Consider the following 13,706-nt stretch of genomic DNA (forward strand, 5'->3'; position numbering starts at 1 on the left):
CTAACCCAACGTCACATCTCCTTTCTAAATTTACTCCCCAAGTCGGGTTGAGTCCTCCCCAAGCAGGGTTGAGAGTGTAGTATTAAAGCCAAGTCGGCATTGTAGTAGCCCAAAATTCGGAAGAGAAAGAGGACAGATGTAGACCAAAAGGAAGGGTAAAGGGCAGAGGTCAAGAGAAGGGAAGAAAAGGATGATGAAAAAGGAAAAGTCAAAGGGGAAAGAGGAGAAGACTGGAAAGGAAGAAAGAAAGAAAAAAGGAAAAATGAGAGCCAAAAAGTCTGGCAGAATTGGAAAAAAGCAAACAGCTAAAAAAAGATATTACAAGAAAGCCAAAGAAAGCCAAGGAGGCGGGATCAGAGGGGAGAGTATAAATAGGAGCCTCAAACCCAGTGCTCTTCAGTATGCCCTCGCCTGAGGAAGAAGAAACAACTTCGAAACGTCGCGACAAGGGCATACTCATTTAATTTTTTCAATTTTACGTTAGTTTGTTGTTTTAGTTTGTTATTTTGGGGGATTTTATTTCATGTTTTGATTCATGTTTTATTGATTTTCCTTAAAAACTCAAATCAGAGATACATCAAAACTAAATGAAAAAACCACACAGAAAACAAATTGGGATGGAAAATACTTTATTGGAAACGAACCAAAGTAACGGACACGGACAATGAGAACCTGTAAAAAACAAATACTTACCTTTTGAAATTTAAAACAAAAACCGTACTTACCTGAAAAGAAAAAACCTGTAAAAGAAATACTTACCTTGAAAATAAAAAACAATTATGGAGGTAGAGGGATGTGAGGCTGTGGACCATCGGGGTTGATGGCCCGTGCACGCCCTGTTCCTCCTTCGGGAGGGACAGGTTCTTTTTCTTCAACCCTAACCAGCCAGTGCCTCGCTCCGGTTGGTCTTTGGGTCTCACTCCTAGTTAAAGCTCAATCTAGCATCTATGCCCTACCCCAGTCATTTAACCTAACCCTAACCAATTTGTTTATCTCAAATTACCCAACCTAAATTTGGATTTTGGCCCTATTGTATATACCCCCTGATCTAATCTGGCCCTAAATAACCTGAAATTTGGATACTTTAATTCTACTTCTTTCCTGGAAATTAAATCTTAAACCTTACCCCAGTACTGGATCTGAAGCCCGAGTAATCCTAACCCCAGCTGAAACCTAAAGCCTAACCCAACGTCACATCTCCTTTCTAAATTTACTCCCCAAGTCGGGTTGAGTCCTCCCCAAGCAGGGTTGAGAGTGTAGTATTAAAGCCAAGTCGGCATTGTAGTAGCCCAAAATTCGGAAGAGAAAGAGGACAGATGTAGACCAAAAGGAAGGGTAAAGGGCAGAGGTCAAGAGAAGGGAAGAAAAGGATGATGAAAAAGGAAAAGTCAAAGGGGAAAGAGGAGAAGACTGGAAAGGAAGAAAGAAAGAAAAAAGGAAAAATGAGAGCCAAAAAGTCTGGCAGAATTGGAAAAAAGCAAACAGCTAAAAAAAGATATTACAAGAAAGCCAAAGAAAGCCAAGGAGGCGGGATCAGAGGGGAGAGTATAAATAGGAGCCTCAAACCCAGTGCTCTTCAGTATGCCCTCGCCTGAGGAAGAAGAAACAACTTCGAAACGTCGCGACAAGGGCATACTCATTTAATTTTTTCAATTTTACGTTAGTTTGTTGTTTTAGTTTGTTATTTTGGGGGATTTTATTTCATGTTTTGATTCATGTTTTATTGATTTTCCTTAAAAACTCAAATCAGAGATACATCAAAACTAAATGAAAAAACCACACAGAAAACAAATTGGGATGGAAAATACTTTATTGGAAACGAACCAAAGTAACGGACACGGACAATGAGAACCTGTAAAAAACAAATACTTACCTTTTGAAATTTAAAACAAAAACCGTACTTACCTGAAAAGAAAAAACCTGTAAAAGAAATACTTACCTTGAAAATAAAAAACAATTATGGAGGTAGAGGGATGTGAGGCTGTGGACCATCGGGGTTGATGGCCCGTGCACGCCCTGTTCCTCCTTCGGGAGGGACAGGTTCTTTTTCTTCAACCCTAACCCCCTAACCCTAACCCTAACCCTGAAACGGTCTAGCCTCCATTGCGCTGCCCAGGTTGCCTAGCAACCATGATACTAACAGCTAAAAACGTTTCATAAAGCTTTGTTTGACAGAAATGAAGGAGAAAATCTTTTGTTCATTTGTTTGTTTGTTTCTACATGAGCTTTGATCATTCTCTGTAAGATGAAGCTCAGCTATTGAACGGCATATATTTTAAAGTAAAGGCTTTAAAACCAAGTTAGTACAAACGTCGCTAATGTCACATAACTTTCCCGACATGTGGCCAACAGTAATGTTTTAATGTTCTTCGTTATTGAACATTTGCACATAAGTGACATAATATTCAGTACTTACTTAAAGTTTACTCTTCGGGCGCCCCTCAGCCGCAGTTTTTTTCGGCAAAATTATCCACACCCACTGCCGCGCTATGCATTCTGGGATATGTTGGGCCACGAAGTCTACACTGCCACATCCTTAAAATTCAGGGAAATGAAGGACGCATTTGAGGGCCGCATTTCGAGCAGCCTTTGAATTGGGACAGCCTTTGTCGCGTCGCTGTGATGTAATCGGCCTTAAAATACGGCCTTTAAGGCTGCAGACCCTGAATTGGGATACAGCCAGAGACTAAATACACATGAGGGATGATCAGGGGAAGTGGCCACACATGGGAGCACAGCTGACACACATGAACCTAAAGACAGGACAGGAGAAGTGAAACTAAATACACTGGCATTGAATACAGACTTTCAAAGTAAAACAGGAAACATGGAGACCTGAACTAACCATAACCACGCAGACATGATTCATGACAGGTAGACGCACGAACCAGGGAGACTGAGTACAGGGGGAGATGACATAAACAACTAAGAAGCAAAGGACTAAACAGCAATCTAGAAATTAACTAGATGAATTAAACCCTTATGAAAAGGACACTGAGGGAACAGTTTACCCTGCCCGGGATAGGGTTACCGGGGCCCCGCCCTGGAGCCAGGCCCGGGGAGGGTGCCCGAGGGCGAGCGTCTGGTGGCCGGGCCTTAGTCCATGGGGCCCGGCCGGGCACAGCCCGAAGAGGAGACATGGGCCCATCCTCCCGCAGGCCCACCACCCGCAGGAGGCGCCATAGGGGTCGGGTGCATTGTGTGCCGGGTGGCGGCCAGGAGCGGAGGCCCTGGAGGACTGACCCCCGGCTGCCAAGACTAGCAATAGGGACATGGAATGTCACCTCTCTGGTGGGGAAGGAGCCTGAGTTAGTGCGTGAGGTTGAGAGGTACCGGCTAGATATAGTCGCGCTCACCTCTGCACATGGCTTGGGCTCTGGAACCAGTCTCCTGGAGAGGGGCTGGACTCTGTCTCAGTCTGGAGTTGCCCCTGGTGAGAGGCGGCGGGCTGGGGTGGGTATCCTAATATCCCCTCGGCTTGCTGCCGGTACGTTGGGGTTTTTCCCGGTGGACGAGAGGGTTTGTTCCCTGCGCCTTAGGGTCGGGGAACGGGTCCTGACTGTCATCTGCGCTTATGCGCCGAGTGGCAGTTCAGAGTACCCAGCCTTCTTAGAGTCCCTGGGGGGGGGGGGGGGTGCTGGAGGGTGCTCCACCTGGAGACTCTGTTGTCCTGCTGGGAGACTTCAATGCTCACGTGGGTAACGACAGCGAGACCTGGAGGGGCGTGATTGGGAGGAACGGCCTCCCTGATCTGAACCCGAGCGGTGCTCTGTTAATGGACTTCTGTGCTAATCACAGTTTGGCCATAACGAACACCCTGTTCGAACATAAGAGTGTCCATAAGTGCACGTGGCACCAGGACGCTCTAGGCCGTAGGTCGATGATCGATTTTGTAATCGTATCAGCAGATCTGCGACCATATGTTCTGGACACTCGGGTAAAGAGAGGGGCTGAGCTGTCAACTGATCACCACCTGGTGGTGAGTTGGATCAGGTGGCGGGGGAAGACGCTGGACAGACCTGGTGCACCTAAACGCGTAGTGAGGGTGTGCTGGGAACGTCTAGCAGAGGCCCCAGTCCGCGACATCTTCAACGCACACCTCCAGCAGAGCTTCAACAGCATTCCGAGGGAGACTGGGGACATTGAGTCCGAATGGACCATGTTCAGCGTCTCCATTGCCGAAGCTGCTGCATTGAGCTGCGGCCGCAAGGTGGTTGGTGCCTGCCGTGGTGGTAATCCCCGAACCAAATGGTGGACACCAGAGGTGAAGGGAGCCACCAGGCTGAAGAAGGAGTCCTATCGGGCTTGGTTAGCCTGTGGGACTCCGGAGGCAGCCGACAGGTATCGACAGGCCAAGCGGAATGCGGCTCGGGCAGTGGCTGAAGCAAAAACTCGGGTGTGGGAGGAGTTCGGAGAGGCCATGGAAAAAGACTTTCGGACTGCCTCGAAGAGATTCTGGCAAACCGTCAGACGTCTCATGAGGGGAAAGCGGTGCTCTACCTGCACTGTGTATAGTGCTGGCGGAGCGCTGCTGACGTCGACTGAGAAAATTGTCAGGCGGTGGAAGGAATACTTCGAGGACCTCCTTAATCCCACTGACACGTCTTCCGAGGAGGAAGCAGAATCTGGGGATGAGGGGAATGACCCGCCAATTTCCGGGGGCGAGGTCACTGAGGCAGTTAAACAACTCCTTGGTGGCAGAGCCCCTGGTGTTGATGAGGTCCGCCCCGAGTTCCTGAAGGCTCTGGACGTTGTAGGGCTGTCCTGGTTGACACGCCTCTGCAATGTTGCGTGGAGATCAGGGGCAGTACCTGTGGACTGGCAGACCGGGGTGGTGGTCCCCATCTTTAAGAAAGGGGACCGGAGGGTGTGTTCCAACTACAGGGGGATCACACTCCTCAGCCTCCCTGGGAAAGTCTATGCCAGGGTGCTGGAAAGGAGAGTTCGTCCGTTAGTCGAACCTCGGATACAGGAGGAACAATGCGGTTTTCGTCCTGGTTGCGGAACACTAGACCAGCTCTTTATCCTCTCCAGGATACTTGAGGGTGCATGGGAGTTTGCCCAACCAGTCTACATGTGTTTTGTGGACTTGGAGAAGGCATTCGACCGTGTCCCTCGGGGTGTTCTGTGGGAGGTGTTGCGGGAATATGGGGTGTCTGGCCCATTGCTACGGGCCATTCGATCCCTATACAACCGTTGCAAGAGCTTGGTTTGCATTGCCGGCAATAAGTCGGACTCGTTCCCGGTGGGTGATGGGCTCTGCCAGGGCTGCCCTTTGTCTCCGGTTCTGTTCATAATTTTTATGGACAGGATTTCTAGGCGCAGCCAAGTGGCGGAGGGCTTTCGCTTTGGTGGCCTCAGAATCTCATCTCTGATTTTTGCAGATGATGTGGTTCTGTTGGCTTCATCGGGTGAGGGCCTCCAGCTCGCACTGGAACGGTTCGCAGCCGAGTGTGAAGCAGCGGGAATGAGGATCAGCACCTCCAAATCTGAGGCCATGGTTCTCAGCCGGAAAAGGGTGGAGTGCCCACTCCGGGTCGGGGATGAGTTCCTGCCCCAAGTGGAGGAGTTCAAGTATCTCGGGGTCTTGTTCGCGAGTGATGGGAGAAGGGAGCCGGAGATCGACAGACGGATTGGGGCTGCAGCTGCAGTAATGCAGACGCTGCACCGGTCCGTCGTGGTGAAGAGGGAGCTGAGTGTAAAAGCAAAGCTCTCAATTTACCGGTCGATCTACGTCCCTACCCTCACCTATGGCCACGAGCTGTGGGTAGTGACCGAAAGAACGAGATCGCGGATACAAGCGGCAGAAATGAGCTTCCTCCGAAGGGTGGCTTGCCTCTCCCTTAGAGATAGGGTGAGAAGTTCGGCCATCCGGGAGGGGCTCAGAGTAGAGCATCTGCTGCTCCACATCGAAAGGAGCCAGCTGAGGTGGTTCGGGCATCTGACAAGGATGCCCCCTGGGCGCCTCCTGGGCGAGGTGTTCCAGGCATGTCCCACCGGGAGGAGGCCCCGGGGCAGACCCAGGACACGCTGGAGAGATTATATCTCTCGGCTGGCCTGGGAACGCCTTGGTATTCCCCCGGATAAGCTGGAGGAGGTGGCTGGGGAGAGGGAGGTCTGGGCCTCTTTGCTTAGGCTGCTGCCCCCGCGACCCGGCCCCGGACAAAGCGGTTGAAGATGGATGGATTAAACTAGGGCACAAATGGATACCAAAGATATATAAAAAACTCAAACACTGGGTCACACGACCCAGCACCATGACAATTATGTAGTTTGTTGTGTGAAATCCCAGAAATACACCTTAGACAAAGTGAATCTGTGAACTAAGGTGTAGGTCTGTTAGGTTATGTTGTGCTGATCCTCGGGTTGGGGGATTTGTGTTCATACTGGAGTGCAAAATTAAAACCAATTAAAACCAACCAAACAGCGAGAGCATACATTGATGTGACACCACAGCCATGCTATCATTCAAACACTGATAACAGCATAAATCGAATTAAATCGGGACTTGATGAGACCTGAGTATCACTAGAAATATTATAAACAGTCATCTCCGTACCACAGCTTGCTATCAGTAAACACCGACAGCATTCATTGATAGCATAGCACATCCAAGTTAGCAGCAGAGATGGGCAGTAATGCGTAACGCGTTATTACCGTTACTTTCCCGTAGGAACGCTGCGTTACTGCGTTATTAAAACTGTGATTTTTTTTGCGAGAATGTCTCATGACAGTGACGTAAGCGAGTGCGCCGTTGGTGACAACAGCTGTGTGCAGATCAACAATGGATCACATATCGAGTGCAGAGAGAGTATGAGCGTGCAGCGTTTAAAGCGTGGAAGTACTGACCTTACTTTGAGTTTGATTCCATAAAAAGTGACAAAAACATTAGTGTCCATCGTGCGTGGGAAGAAAACGTCTTTTTACAGGGAAAAAAACCCCTAAACAAGCACCGAGTAGCTACGACGTAATGGGAAACTCACCGAGAAACTCGCGGATTCTTCCACTGACCGCGGCACACCTGCACCAGGGTAACCCTCCGCCTACCGCAGTCCTGCTTTAAAGGTGAAAATAGAGCAACAGGACCGCTGAGTCTTTGACTTTATTTATTTTCTGCTGTGTTTTACTTGCATCTATTTGAAAGACTGAGTGTAAACACAAAAAATATTTTATTTTATGTGCTGGAATGTGTAGAAAATAGGTTTAAATGTTAAACTCATTTCTTCCAGTCAGAGAATGTTGCAGATAATTAAATTTTTGCTTGATGCATAAAGTTAAAAAATTAAAACTAATAAAACAAGTTTTAAAAAGAGACTTTTCCATTTGATTACATTTTGTATGATGGATTATGTAGAAAAAGTAGAATTGGGCTGAAAGATCTATCACTTTATCACCTCTTCAGGTTGTAAATCATGTTTTTAAAAAGTAACTAAGTAACTAAGTAATTAATTACTTTTGAAAATAAGTAATCAGTAAAGTAACAGGATTACTTTTTTGGGGAAGTAGTCAGTAATTAGTTATTGATTACTTTTTTCAAGTAACTTGTCCAACACTGGTTAGCAGTGTATAAATGGATGATTTAGCATATATTAGCACAGGTATCAATAAAGGACTACCGTATTAAATACGTTTACTAACCTCAGGCAGACGGACAGGCGCTCTGCAGGTGGGATTGAGCGCCTGTAATTGGTGTCTAGGCGGGCGATTCTGGGACTGATGCGGGAAAGCAGGTCCTCAAAATGGCCGAGTGAGAGACGGTGATAGCGCTGGAATCGGCCGTCATCCAGGCGCAGCTCCTGGAGCAAATGGTGAAACTCACCAAACTGCTCACACCTCTGGAGGACCTGATGGACCCAGGTACGGCGAGGACGTCTTTTACGCCGCTGCTCTGCTCTCCACAGTAAATAGAGAAGGGAGACTCTCTCTTCAAGCGCTAGCTCGACAGCTGCCATCTTGCAAAGATACCGTCTGGCACAACTTCCTCCCACATTCCTCCCACATTTCCGGTTCACGATATTTTGACGCGCGATGGATTTTTCTTGGACACGCGTAGAGGTGCGAATGTGCACGCGTCACATTAGGGCCGTTTGGAGCGTTTTGTTCGTGTCCATCGCGTTCGGTGTGAACACACCGTTAGGTTTTGTTTTGTGTTTCCCATTATTGCATAATGTGGTAATATACTCCAGACTGTGGTGTATAAAGAGGGACAGTGTTGATATGGGTAGCACTGTGGCCTCACAGCACTTCAAACCCTTGACGTGTCAGGTCAGGCATCCATAGAATAAAACCTGCACACATGCAGCTATGGCACATTCCTAAGTTAAACTATCTCAAAGCCAGCATGACTGCAATGGTGCCCTAAAGCTTCCAGTAAACACTCCTATTTAGATCACACTTCCCAAACTGAAAGTTCATGTTGATGAACCAGTAAGACTAGCAGGTACGGTAATACATGCCTTTGCCTCTATTCCCAGGGACTATCAGGAATTCAAAAATAGACCTCCTTACTAAACTATGCTGTCCTTTGTTATTTGTATTGTCTGGTGAGCCAGCTTAGAGGTGTTTTTTTTTTCTTGTTACACATGAGCCTACTTTTGTTGTTGACAGCTTTACTTCCTCATTTTTGAATCATCCACCTGCAACTGTTTTCTGTGTATAAATAAAAATGAGAATTACAAGAAAAAAGTGGATCAATTGTAATGAACAGATAACTAAATAAATAGTTTTTAAGAAATAAAATGAACATTTAAACTCTGTTTCTCCATTTACTGATTTATATCTTATCTTTTATGTAATCATTTTAAGCACAGCTTGTGGTTTTATCAGGTTGCACCCAAGGATGCTTTATTTAGAAAAACTCGTTTAAAAAAAAACAACTGTTTCCTGGTTTGTCTGATGTATCACTGAGTCTTTTGTCACTTGAAATTTCTCATCTATTCATACATAATCTTCTTTCATGCATGTCTTGCTTACTGAGAATTGAACAAGAAAGTTCTCCTTAGTCAGGAGCCAAAGAAATAGACTTTGGTCAAAAAAGCTATTGTTAATAGCAAAACTCTGTGATTGACCCAGCCAGCCTTTTTGTTTTCAGGAGCGAGCCAAGCACCTGAGGAAGACCCCTAGAGGGGTCCAAACATTGTGCAGACGTCACACTATTTTTCGCTTGTAAAAAAAACAAACAAAAGAAAAAAAAGAGAAATGTATGTTTTTTCTGTTTTTTCTTTCCATTCTATAGTATTAGTTTGCATTTGATTATGACATAGTTTGGAGTTATTAGAAATTTTATTGTCATTTATATAACAAAAGCCAAACCAAAAAATAACCCCTATCAAAATACATACAGTTCACAATAACTAAAGAATTAAATAAACAATCACTCACTGAAGGCGAAAAGATAAGATTATAAGTGGGATAGTAACAAAAGTAGCTGGGATAGTAGAAGGAAGGCTTTGGGCAAGTTTCTCCATGAAAGAGCTAAAGGTGCTCTGGTTAGAACTCTGATATCTCCCATTAAAGAAATAGTTGCTCCAACAAGGTTCTTCAAGTTGGAGAAGAGTGTTCTGGAAGATAGCGTAAGCCCCGCTAGCTGTTTCCCAGCAGACCCCAAGCAGCTGTGAAAGAGGGCGGCTGGGTGACGGTGAGGAGGAAGCATAGTCCTAAACAGAAGCCCCAGGTACACCACCAACCCGTTCATGTGTCTAACCGTTTTTCCCCACTCGGCGACACACTCGAGTCAAACTCTGGTAATTGGTGATTCTGTTCTCAGACATGTGAAGCTAGAGACACCGGCAACCATAGTCAAATGTCTTCCAGGGGCCAGAGAAGCCGACATTGAAGGAAATTTAAAACTGCTGGCTATGGGTAAATGTAAATTTAGTAAAATCATAATTAATGTCGGTACACCCGGTTACGCCAATCGGAGGTCACTAAAATCAATATTGAATTGGTGTGTAACTTTGCCAAAACAATGTGGGACTCGGTAGTTTTCTCTGGTCCCCTCCCCAATCAGACCAGGAGTGACATGTTTAGCCGCATGTTCTCCTTAAATTGCTGGCTGTCTGAGTGGTGTCCCAGAAACGATGTGGGCTTCATAGATAATTGGCAAACCTTCTGGAGGAAACCTGGTCTTGTTAGGAGAGACGGCATCCATCCCACTTTGGATGGAGCAGCTCTCATTTCTAGAAACATGGACAAATTTATTAAACCCCCCAAAATATGACTATCCAGAGTTGGGACCAGGAAGCAGAGTTGCAGTCTTACACGCCTCTCTGCAGCTTCTCTCCTCCTGCTACCCCCCCAAAACCCATCTCCATAGAGACTGTGTCAGCTTCCAAAAAGACAAAAAACAAACTAAAAACCAGCAACAAACAACTTAAACATAAACAATCACAAAGAAAGAACAATACAGTATCCACATCTGAACCAAAGAGTAAAACAGTGAAATGTGGATTATTAAACATTAGGTCTCTCTCCTCCAAGTCTCTGTTAGTACATGACTTAATAATTGATCAACAAATTGATTTACTCTGCCTTACAGAAACCTGGTTGCAGCAGGATGATTATGTTAGTTTAAATGAATCAACACCCCGAGTCATTATAACTACCAGAAACCTCGAAGCACAGGCCGAGGGGGCGGTGTGGCAGCAATTTTTCACACCAGCCTATTAATTAATGAAAGACCCAGACAGACTTTAATTCATTTGAAAGTCTGATGCTTAGCCTCGTCCACGCCAGCTGTAATTCAATTCAATTCAATTTTATTTATATAGCGCCAAATCACAATAAAAGTCGCCTCAAGGCGCTTTATATTGTACAGTAGATCGCACAATAATAGATACAGAGAAAAACCCAGCAATCATATGACCCCCTATGAGCAAGCACTTTGGCGACAGTGGGAAGGAAAAACTCCCTTTTAACAGGAAGAAAACTGGGGTGAGAGAAGGAAGACAGGATAAAGACATGCTGTGGAAGAGAGACAGAGATTAATAACAGATATGATTCAATGCAGAGAGGTCTGTTAACACATAGTGAGTGAGAAAGGTGACTGGAAAGGAAAAACTCAATGCATCATGGGAATCCCCCGGCAGCCTACGTCTATTGCAGCATAACTAAGGGAGGATTCAGGCTCACCTGGTCCAGCCCTAACTATATGCTTTAGCAAAAAGGCAAGTTTGAAGCCTAATCTTGAAAGTAAAGATAGTGTCTGTCTCCCGAATCCAAACTGGAAGCTGGTTCGACAGAAGAGGGGCCTGAAAACTGAAGGCTCTGCCTCCCATTCTACTTTTAAATACTCTAGGAACAACAAGTAGGCCTGCAGAGTGAGAGTGAAGTGCTCTAATAGGGTGATATGGTACTACAAGGTCATTAAGATAAGATGGGGCCTGATTATTTAAGACCTTGTATGTGAGGAGCAGGATTTTGAATTCTGGATTTAACAGGAAGCCAATGAAGGGAAGCCAAAACAGGAGAAATCTGCTCTCTCTTTCTAGTCCCTGTCAGGACTCTTGCTGCAGCATTTTGGATTAGCTGAAGGCTTTTCAGTGAGTTTTTTGGACATCCTGATAATAATGAATTACAGTCGTCCAGCCTGGAAGTAATAAATGCATGAACTAGTTTTTCAGCGTCACTCTGAGACAGGATATTTCTAATTTTAGAGATGTTGCACAAATGGAAGAAAGCAGTCTTACATATTTGTTTAATATGTGCATTCAAGGACATATCCTGGTCAAAAATGACTCCAAGGTTCCTCACAGCGTTACTGGAGGCCAAGGTAATGCCATCCAGAGTAAGAATCTGCTTAGATACCATATTTCTAAGATTTTCAGGGCCGAGCACAATAACGTCAGTTTTATCTGAATTAAGAAGCAGAAAGTTAGCGGCCATCCAGGTCTTTATGTCTTTAAGACATTCCTGCAGTTTAACTCATTGGTGTGTGTTATCTGGCTTCATGGACAGATAGAGCTGGGTTTAATCTGCATAGCAGTGAAAATGCATGCTATGTCTTCTAATGATGCTGCCTAAGGGAAGCATGTATAATGTAAACAGAATTGGTCCTAGCACTGAACCCTATGGAACTCCATAATTGACCTCAGTGTCTCCTGAAGTCCTTCTGAATATTTGAACATGACAGTTTCCATGTGAAGTATTCCTAGCTCCTTAGTTCTTTAGTATTTTCTAAGTTCCAGTTCTTAGGTTTTGTTTTGTGTTTCCCATTGTCATGGATCGCTGTGTGGCAGGCAGGATGAGGACCCAATCGCAAAACTCACAGACACAGGGGATGAACTCAAAAAGCAGCTTTATTGCTGACAAAGGAAGACAGGAAATACAAAACTAAACTGGGAAAAACTAACATAAAGCTCACCAAGGAACACAGGGGAATCACACACAGCATGAGGGAGAACGCGACACAGAACTGAGGGAGACGCAGACATAAATACACAGAGGGTTAACGAGGGAAGTGGGAGCACGCGGGGAACACAGGTGACACTGATAATCATAACAAGACACGGCAGGAGTGAACACAACACTAACGGGAGACGGGCAAAGTAAAACAGGAAGTACAGAGGTTCAGACAGGAGGAGAGAGAGCACGGGGAGAACACAGACCTAACGGGCTGGGGAAAACATAGAATGAAACACAAGGAGGGGAGACGAGGGCTCACAGATACATAGAGGGGCACACAGGGAATAAAAGTCACAAGGGGAAAACACATAAGGAACAAAATACAAAAATACATGGAAACTAAGAATACTGGGCCAACATGGCCCAGGACCATGACACCCATTATTGCATAATGTGGTAATATACTCCAGACTGTGGTGTATAAAGATGGACAGTGTTGATATGGGTAGCACTGTGGCCCCACAGCACTTCAAACCCTTGACGTGTCAGGTCAGGCATCCATAGAATAAAACCTGCACACATGCAGCTGTGGCACATTCCTAAGTTAAACTGTGCTGAAAGATCTGATGAGTTCTTTAAGTCCCTATCTCAAAGCCAGCATGACTGCGATGGTGCCCTAAAGCTTCCAGTAAACACTCCCATTTAGATCACACTTCCCAAACTGAAAGTTCATGTTGATGAACCAGTAAGACTAGCAGGTACAGTAACTTGTCCCTTTCCTTCTTTCCTTTCCCAGACACTAGCAGGAATTCAAAAAAACCTCTGTTTCCACATGAAAAGAATCTTCTAAGTGGATCAATTGTGGTTACAAGGGTGGCTGTAGCTCAGGTGGTAGAGCAGATCAGCTATTGATTGGAAGGTTGGTGGTTCGATCCTTGGTTTCCCAAGGATGAACTGCAGTGCAAATATTGTTGGGCCAAACACTAACCCCAAGTTGCCCTACGATGCGTTCATCGGAGTGTAAATGTGTGTGAATATTATTTGTTTACACTTGAGTTTAGAAGTGCTTGTGTGAGTGGGTGAATGTGGCATGTTGTATACAGCGCTTTGAGTACACCAGGAGAGTAGAAAAGCGTTGTATATAAATTAGTCCATCAACCAAAGTGATACAGAGAAAGAAAAAGTTTTTTAATAGATAAAATGAACATTTAAACATTCTTTCTCCATTTATTGATTTATATCTTTTATGAAATTGTTTTAAGCACAGCCTTTTTCAGGTTGCACACAAGGAAGCTGCATTTACAAGAACTAATCTTAAAAACCTGTTTCCTGGTTTCCATTGTTTTAAGCACAGCCTTTTTCAG

This window comes from Copadichromis virginalis, unplaced genomic scaffold (genome assembly GCF_057382275.1).
Source record: "Copadichromis virginalis isolate Kocher_CV1m ecotype Utaka unplaced genomic scaffold, C_Virginalis_male_GT1.1 unmapped_scaffold_1, whole genome shotgun sequence".
Taxonomy (NCBI): domain Eukaryota; kingdom Metazoa; phylum Chordata; class Actinopteri; order Cichliformes; family Cichlidae; genus Copadichromis; species Copadichromis virginalis.